Here is a 9,958-nt window from a genome sequence, read left to right as displayed (position 1 = left end):
GTTTCTATTTTTCTTCACATTGATTAAATTAATATAATACACACTTATGATTTAAACAAGAAACATGGTTTTAATGAAGAAAGTAGAGCACTATAAACACATGGTTAGCTATGCTATTCATATGAACACTTAACCATTCACGATCTGTTGCATGGAAATTAATGTGGAATGGAAACTAAGCAAAGTAACAAACCAACAAGAGGTAATTAAAATATTTTAATATACGTACAGTTGATCTAAGTCATTATTCTGCTTTAATAATGGTACTACCGACCATAAATCTCTGTCTCCCTCTCTCTTTCTCTCTGGTCGTTTTGACTTAAAAACTGACATTCTCTCTCTCTCATTCTTTGGTTGGTTTGACTTAACATTTACCATCATTCATACGTTCAGAGACATTGTTGTATGTCACAAGCAAACATCCTCTACGCTCATCTTTTCATTGATTTTCACCTGTATCTTGCTACGATGCTCCAAAGAGAGAGAGAGAGAGGGTGGCCTTTTCCTATTTAATTAATAATTTTTTAGAACATTATAATAGGTTTAAGAAGCAACAATAACAAAATAAAACATTGAATACATCACAGTATTTGTACCACATAACCAAGAAATTTACTGTATAATGTCGACAGGGTTTGCAACTTTGTATCATTGATTATATAAACAATGTAGATTAATCCCAAGGAAAGTGCATACATACCATTATGACAAACCATATTCTTGTAGGTTATTTGGTGCAAGTTCAAATTCAAGGTTTTCATCCACCACAAATTCTTTTTCTCTCTCACTCCAGATTTCTGCGTAAGTTTTTTCCATTATGCATGAGAGGGGAGGGGGAACAGAAAGCAGAAAGGATTGGGATGAAATTGTGTACCATATTCAATTCATTTAGGAAATGGGGATTATTAACACTTTTTATATTTATTTATATGTGTCACTAATGATTAATATATGGAAATTCATCATAGGTCTAGAATCAGTAGCACACAGTTGGAGAATGTTTATATATGTGCATACATACATGCATGCATGCATACATACATACATACATACACACACAGACATACTTGCACGCACACACACACACACACACACATACATACAGTATCCTCTTAGGAACAACCAGATACTCTAATGTTGTTGGAATGATTATTAATATTTCCTTGGAGGGAAGCCTTTTTCAAATATTGGTGTTTTTTAATTATTTCACCAAATATAAAGTTAGTAGTTCTGAATGTATCAGTTTTTTTCAAAAACAATAGCAGCATAAATTCCAGCTGCAAAGAGCTCTTGGAGGTTACTAACAAGCTAATGTCGAGGAACAAATGTACACCACTTCCAACTACCTTCTCTGCAGTCGACCTTCTGGACCTGTTTGCATATTTCTTCCTTGACAAAGTACAAACCATTAGCGATAAGCTTGACACCACAGTTTCAATTGACTTGTCATCACCATACAGTTGGGATTCAGAATTTCAGTGGCAAATGTTAGCAGCATCTGAACCTGTCTGTATGATATTGATTTAGTACTTACAATCAGGATGAAGAGTGCACCAAAGTCATGTGAACCTAATCCAGCTCCAACATCACTGCTGCTTGAGTGCTTAGATCCAATATTGCCATCACTAACTGATGTTATTAATACCTCTCTCTCATCTGGGGAATTCCTATAATTTGTCAAAACTGCCATTGTAAAGCCTCTGCTGAAGAAACTAACACTCAACCATAATGATTTAAAGAACTACTGCCCAGTTTCTAATCTCCCATTCATATCAAAATCTTAGAAAAAGTTGTTCTATCCCAACTTGTATCTCATCTGAATTCAGACAGTCTTTTTAGCAATGTACAGTATGCATATCGCCCTTGCCACAGTACTGAAACTGCTCCTTTAAAATTAGTTAATGACCTTCTCTCTGCTTTGGATAGCAGAAAGATTACAGTGCTCACCCTCCTTGATTTGTCTGCAGCATTTGACACAATAGACCATGATAAAGCTGTACCGATTAATCGGCCATACTCATAATCAAACTAATTAATGGAACAATCGGTATTGGCAGAAATAATCGGTGCCAATGTTAAAACAAATTTCCAAAATATAAATTTAATCATAACATTCATCTTGACATGGCTTGAATTTTAAATCAGAATTAAATAGTAGAAATTAAGGAATTAACATTTGATTTGGGGGTTAATTGAAAGACAGTATATTCCTAAAGGTGAATACTTTTTAACACTCTTGCTGTAAACTACGACTGATTGTCTGCTCACAACAAATTATCAATACCATGCATGTACTCATCCCAATCACAGCAGCCAACCAGCCAGTGAGGCTTCGTGTGGCTGTTGAACTTGCAGCATACACAATACAGGGATGGTTGTGGCTTTTAAAAAGTTGTTGCCAAAAAAATTCGCCAATCTCAATATTTTGTTGCCAGTTATTAAAAAATGTCACCAGAATAAAAGTAGTGAATATTTTTCCAAGACTATTAATGTAATATGCAATGAAAATTGAAAAAGATGGGATAGTTATTACTTTATTGACAACAAGCAATACAGCCATAATATTACAAAATAAAGCATTACATGACTGTTTTGCACTACTTCCATGGTCTTTGCATTATGCATCACCATTAGTGCATAGGTCTAACTGTTGTCACCTGAAATAAATGCATTCTCAAATGTAAAATATCTACTTTCCTACAGTTTCACTTTTGTTAATAGAAACATCAGGTATTAAGCAAATCTATATTATGTATATTATTTTCCAAGTACATCTCCATCAACCATGGGTTCAGAAATTTATTTTTGCCGCGCTTTACATGCTTTGCTTGTTAGTGAACTGCTTCCTAAATCCCAGGAATGATTACTGAATGCTGTAGATATTTTCTCGACAAGAAAATTATGATCTCCATTCCCACCAATGAAGCTTACACGAGTCAACTTGACCTGGCATTACTGTACCATATATATAAGCATTGATTACCATCATTAAATTAAAAGAAGGAATGAAGAAACATATCACAGAGCATATGTGCCCCAAAAAAACTATTTCGGAATGAACATGTTATTTAGTAAAGAGTTTTATTTGCATATATGAGTTAACAATAAGAAATAAGGTGGGATATAAAATGTGGGAAATAGTTATCACATGTATGGTAGCTTGAGACCACATTTGAACTGTTAACATAAATCTGTGCCCATTTTAGGCATTGTTAGTTATAAAAAAAATAGGGCATGGTTTACTTGTCAATTAAATGCTAGTGCTTTCACTAACTGTAGAACAGGCAGTTTCTTGAAATAATCGGTCTCATAATCGATATCGGCAGTTTTAATAATCGGCTATACGCGGTATCGGCAAAAAGTGACCGGTACAGCTTTAGACCATGATATACTACTTCACTGTCTCCAGCATGTATTTCGCATACATGATACAGCCTTACCGTGGTTCAAGTCCTACTTGGTCAACAGGACACAAATTGTGTCCACAAATGGAATACACTCCAGCCCAATTAATCTATGTTGTGGTGTTCCACAGGGGTCTGTTCTTGAACCTGTTCTCTTCATTCTAACACTCAGCCTCTCTCAAGTGTCATAGATCATCATCCATTGTCTCACCAATTGTATGCTGATGACACCTAAATATACAAATTTAGCCACCCATCTGAAGTTGATGCTACCATCCAAGATGTAGAGAGATGCATTTCTGATGTGAAATAATGGATGACATGTAACAAGCTACAGATGAATGATGATAAAACTGAAGCCATTCTGACCATAACACAAAGACTTTCTGATTCACATCCTTTACTTCAAACAATAAATATCAGCAACACCAACATTAAATTCACACAGTCAGTACAAAACCTAGGTGTTACTCTTGACTGTACTCTCACATTGCACCAACATGTCATGAACATATGCAAGGCCGCATATCTTGAGCTGAGACACATCAGCTCCATTCATAAATATCTTTCAGTTGATGCCACTAAAACGCTTGTGTGTTCCTTAGTACTTTCAAGACTGGACTATTGTAATTCAGTTCTGTCTGGCTCATCTCAATATCTACTCCAGAAACTTCAAAACGTTCAAAACACAGCTGTTCGGATCATCCTTAGAGTACCAAGATCAGAGCACATCTCGCCCTGCTCTGTACCCTACACTGGCTATCCATTCAATCCAGAATCAAACACAAAATTTGTTCTGTGCTACGTTTCAATGACGCACTCCAGTCCAAAATACCTATCTGACCTCACCCAAGTGTACACACCAGCAAGATACTTATGCTCCTCTTCTGACAATCCTATACTCCTCATTCCCACTATGAAAATGAAGTCATGTGGACAACATACTTTTGCATTAGTTTTGCATTCGAGGGCCCAGCAACATGGAATGAATTGCCCACTGAACTTAGACACAAAGACAGTGATCTCATTCAAGGGTGCTCTTAAAACTCACCTATTTTGACTGCAAGAACAAACTTAAAGACCTAATAATGTTTCATACTTTAAATATTTTCAGCATGTTTTACGTTTTCTAATTTCATGGTGTTTGCTTTTTGTAATCATATCATTATATGTTTTTTGTGTTATAGATGTTGTCTAATGTTGTAAAGCGCTTAGAGCTTCTAAAGATGAGGTGCTATACAAAAAGTCCTCATTATTATTCTTATTATTCTTATTATTATTATTACTATTATTATCTGTTTTCCTCTTGCTCGTTTCAACCTGCATTACGTGTCTATTGGCATGTGATAATCTATCCATAAAATTTGCTTTGGCAAAATATCAACCCATTTTCTGGCTCTTGTCATTCTAGTCATCAGTGATATGCTAAACCTTTCCAGATGTCATTGTAGTAATCAGTGATATGCTAAACCTTTCCAGATGCCATTGTAGTCATCAGTGATATGCTAAACCTTTCCAAATGTCATTGTAGTCATCAGTGATATGCTAAACCTTTCCAGATGCCTTTTGGCAAAATATCAACCCATTTTCTGGCTCTTGTCATTGTAGTCATCAGTGATATGCTAAACCTTTCCAGATGTCATTGTAGTCATCAGTGATATGCTAAACCTTTCCAGATGCCTTTTGCCAAAAAACAAACCCATTTTCTGGCTCTTGTCATTCTAGTCATCTGTGATATGCTAAATGTTTCCAGATGCCTTTTGGCAAAACATCAACCCATTTTCTGGCTCTTGTCATTCTAGTCATCAGTGATATGCTAAACCTTTCCAGGTGTCATTGTAATCATCAGCGATATGCTAAACCTTTCCAGATGTCATTGCAATCATTAGTGATGTGATAAACCTTTCCAGATGCCATTGTAGTCATCAGTGATATGCTAAACCTTTCCAGATGTCATTGTAGTCATCAGTGATATGCTAAACCTTTCCATATGCCTTTTGGCAAAACATCAACCCATTTTCTGGCTCTTGACTTTCTAGTCATCAGTGATATGCTAAACCTGTCTAGATGCCTTTTTGGACTGAGTAGTACTCAATGTTTCCTTTTCCAAAAATCCTTAATTGTTTTGTTGCATTACTCTCCAGATAACTTTTCTGTTTTTGGCTTTCTCTCAGAAAATCTTTATGTATGCATTGTATACATAATCTGCCTATTTTGTGTCTACTTTTTCCAACCAACAGGTACTTTGAGAAGAGATCTGTAACCATAAAAATGTATTTGTATCAAGTCGGACTGTTTCAGAAATTCTAAATTTAGTATTTCTTCCTTGCTCACTTGAACTGGAGTCAGTTCTGTTTAATGGTTGTTACAGTGTCCATAAATTAGCTTTGACAAAATGTCAAACCTTAAATTTTCATTCTAAGTGAAATAACTTCACATCATAATTTTTGCAGTTCTGTAAAAGCTTTCCACTACATAATCCTTATTGTTTCCACTACATAATCCTTCTTGTTTCCACTACATAATCCTTGTTGTTTCCACTACATAATCCTTCTTGTTTCCACTACATAATCCTTATTGTTTCCTTTAGTAGAGCAGTAATCAATATTTTCCTTCCCAACAAATCCTGAACGTCTTTGTTGTATAACTCATTTCCTACATCAGTCTGTATCTTCTAAGGCTTTGTTTTTATTTTGAAAAGATTATTTTGAAAGTGTTATGTATGGTTCTATTTTTCATGTTTACATTTTCTGTATTTTGGAAATGTTTGACTGCCATAAGTCATCAATGTGACTTGCATAGACATGTCTATATTGAAATCTTTTCCACCTTTCTAACTGTATAAAATGAAGGTAGATTTTTCAGTTAACCACTCTGTCTATTTATCAGATTTTATTTTCTATTTGTCATGTTTGTTTCCACAATTAACTGATATTTGTGCAAGCATTTGTTCTTTGAGGATAGTGATATACATTCTTAAATATTGTTTTTAGCCATTTGAAATGGCATTATGATGGCAAGAGATTATGATATGCTTGACAAACTGTCTTTAGGCTTTATAAACAAACCAAGTGAAGTCCATTGACAACTGGAACTCTCATTTTAAACAATTTGCAATGCTTCCTTCATCCCTTTAAATGTATGAATGATTTCAGATTCATGTCAAAATTTGTCATTCCTATTGCTGACTGCAAAACAGATCTCGTATAATGAACAATAATATTTCTTTTTATTCGTAATTTGTTTTCCATGAATTCTATATTTTTGTTAAATTGTCGCATACTGACAGTGTAACGTTCAGTCTACTAGATCTTCAAATTGTAGTGACAATTTCGCTCAATACAACTTTGTACATTTTCACACACCAAATGCATAATATATTCTTTCTTCATGCCCTACTATTTTAATAATCTACTAACATCATATAATATTTTTATTTAATTTTTAAAATTATTTAAAGATATTTCCTTAAGATTCTTCTTGCCATGTAATAAAAGTCATACAGGTCGTCATGTATGCGTTCAGCATCGATTATTTCAGTAATCTGTGTCATCTTTTAAAATTTGATTATACATAACTTTCGATGGCAATTATTCACTTTATTTGGATCCTCATACATCCATATTCCTTTGGAAGGTCTTTATTTACACGGCCCGAGAAGTACCTACAACACAAACAATGTTAAAGTACATTAATATTTGTGGAGATCAACCTACAGGTGTGATCCAGTAAATTTCGGACTGAATATCGCGCGCTGTGAGGTCACAATGAAAGCTGCATATGTTGATAAATAAATTCGTACTACCCTAATTCTGACAGCCAAAATACATGAACAACTCAAGGTAAAATATATTACAATTCAATTAGGCCTAATATTAATAATAAATGAAACTATTCAAGTAATTTCTGCATACAAATCTTCCAATTAAACTTCACTCATAAATTAATACATTATTGGCCAATTAACAAAAGCCTTTCTTTATTTCATCATATTAGAGTTAACGTCCTAATGTGAGATCCTCTCTTTTCAGTGAGTAATCCCCTGTGGTCATCTGCATCCGTTTCTCTCTCTTCTTCTATTATCCCACCTTCTTCCCTCTTGCAACCTTCCTGTGATACTTCTTCCGTCCGCACCCTTCTGTACTAATTCCTGTACTTCCTCCTTCCCTCTCTTGGGAGTTTTGTGCCGTCTTTAACATGTACCTTGGGAGCTTCCTGAAGAAAATGAAAGGGACGTACATCCTGTTCTCTCTATACACATCCTCGTAATCTACCACTCTCTCACGGACTTCTCATCAGACACTTGTCGAACACTTTACCATTCCCTTCTCACACACTAACATGTCTCATTCCATACACGCCTTGCTCTACATACAAATAATATTACTTACGAAGTTTCGTAACACACGTACACCGCCTAAATGTTATATCTTTACACAGCAGTCTACTGTTGTTACTGTAATCGTTCACGTTGCCTTTGTCCAACGAATTATAGAATGATACATAGAACTACGTAAATACATATTCATTCAAATCCACTCTGTCTAGTACGTCACATAATTCTTAATCTACATACTGATAAATGCAAATAGACAAACCAATTCAATTTTCTAACAGATTCAACTATACACCATGAGGTAATATTCTCTAATAATTCTATGATATGTTTTGTTCTATGTCCTAATAAAATAGCTATACGCTTTAATACACGATCTATAAAATTCATACTTACACAAATCAACCCAAATATTCGGATGAGACATTTCTTACCTGTAGAAGCTTTATATTTCTTTCCAATTTAATTCCTCTTCCCCCCTTTTTTTTTTTCGAGTCTCGGTGGCTCTGAGTGGTATTTTCCCATAGAGTTCTTTCTTATACTTCCTTGTATCCTCCGCTCCTTTCAAACGTCAGGAAACCACTGATTAATTTTACACAGGTATGGCTAAATATTTAACTGTTCCCTTGCCTGTCTGAGATACTAGCGCCTCTTACTGGTTGATTTTTAAATTCTTCTAAATTTCGATTGGCTGGTACGCCTCATTTGATGGTCGGCGGTGCTTGGCACAAATCTTCTAACACGTAACTGTGAGCGCAGAAATTTGGCCGTCTTGGCGACACAAAGAGCTTAATTTCTTTAAAAGCGACTAGCCGACTCAACCGTCTAATTACTAAATAAACACATAGCCGGCCATCTGATGTTGACCTCACAACCTTAAGCTGACTGTAATAAACCTTACATAACCCTTAGCCAGCACGGAAGTTAAAATCACTGCCGTAAAGATGGAAAAAAATCTGACTATATGTCCTCACAAGCTGTGTACTGCCAATTTATCTGACTTCTCCATTATCTGATTATTTTCTTCTATTTACCATTGTGAATTTGTACCCGTCTGTGTCAGTAGTCACAATCCAGGCGAAAACAAGGGACTCAGAAAAAAAAACTGAAATTCAATTGCTGATTGCATTTTCGGTAGGCTTGTTAGCAATATTTCTTTCTACTTGAGATCGGTAGAAGGTCTCTTTCTCCACCCTCACCATCACCCGCTTTTCGATCTCTTACAGTGTAACCTATTTCGTGTTTCATTTACCTTTCCAACGCGTGTAAGATATTTGGACTGTCCCACTTCGTGTCAGATATTTGGACAGTTTCACCCAGTATTGGATATCCGGACAGTCCCTCTAAGTTTTGGATATTTGGACAGCGATATTCCAGCCGCTAGGGGTGGGAAAGGTCAGAGGGCGACTGTTAAATAACAAACGTATTTGTAATATAGTTTTTTTTAGAAAAATGTATTCACTTGTGATAAAATCCACTGATAATATCCTACCTACTCTATAGTTTAGATTTAACAGAACCGACTGGAAAACTGCTTTTTCAATTCCCTATTGTAATGCTACTGGCGCTATGCAGAGTTGTCGTTAATGTACAAGGCAAGACGGAAAGGTAGTTGGGATGTTGCCTAAGAGCACACGGAAAGGTAGCTGGGATGTTACCTAAGAGCACACGGACTCTTATCAATGCTTACAATTTTTCCTATACATAATGCATGTATATTATAGATAGCACATATCAAAAATATAGGTAAATTGTAAGCAACGATATGTTTCTTTGCCGAAGGGTAATGATTCTGAAATTCCCAATTACTGTGAACAACGTAGGCAAGTATTAGCTTTCCAGAAAGCTTGAAACGCACCACCGTTCTTATTTCGTTCGAATAGAAAAAAGAATGAAAAAAGTAAATAAAAATTAGTGGCACGGGCAGGAGCAGTAGGTAGGGTCAACTGTTTGAAGCACGAATATTCTTTTTTATGTGAGGAAATGTGTTATGACTTCAAGGTGGGGTGTATTTTTGTCTGATAACTAGATAATATGCAAGAGTGGAACATCAGAGATATCCTGTGATGGGGTAACAAAAAGGGTGTTGGTAGAGAAATCTCGGATGCTTTAATGAACAAGATTACTTTATCAATACTTTTCTAACCTCCACCCTACGACGAAGTCCTATTATCACATCAAGCATATTTCCACTACAATGGATCATTTTCGAGAATCA

The sequence above is a fragment of the Sinohyriopsis cumingii genome, unplaced genomic scaffold (genome assembly GCF_028554795.1).
Source record: "Sinohyriopsis cumingii isolate HCF-2022 unplaced genomic scaffold, ASM2855479v2 utg001460l, whole genome shotgun sequence".
Lineage (NCBI taxonomy): Eukaryota > Metazoa > Mollusca > Bivalvia > Unionida > Unionidae > Sinohyriopsis > Sinohyriopsis cumingii.
The sequence above is the reverse complement of the archived record's forward strand: the minus strand, read 5'-3'. Positions refer to the sequence as shown.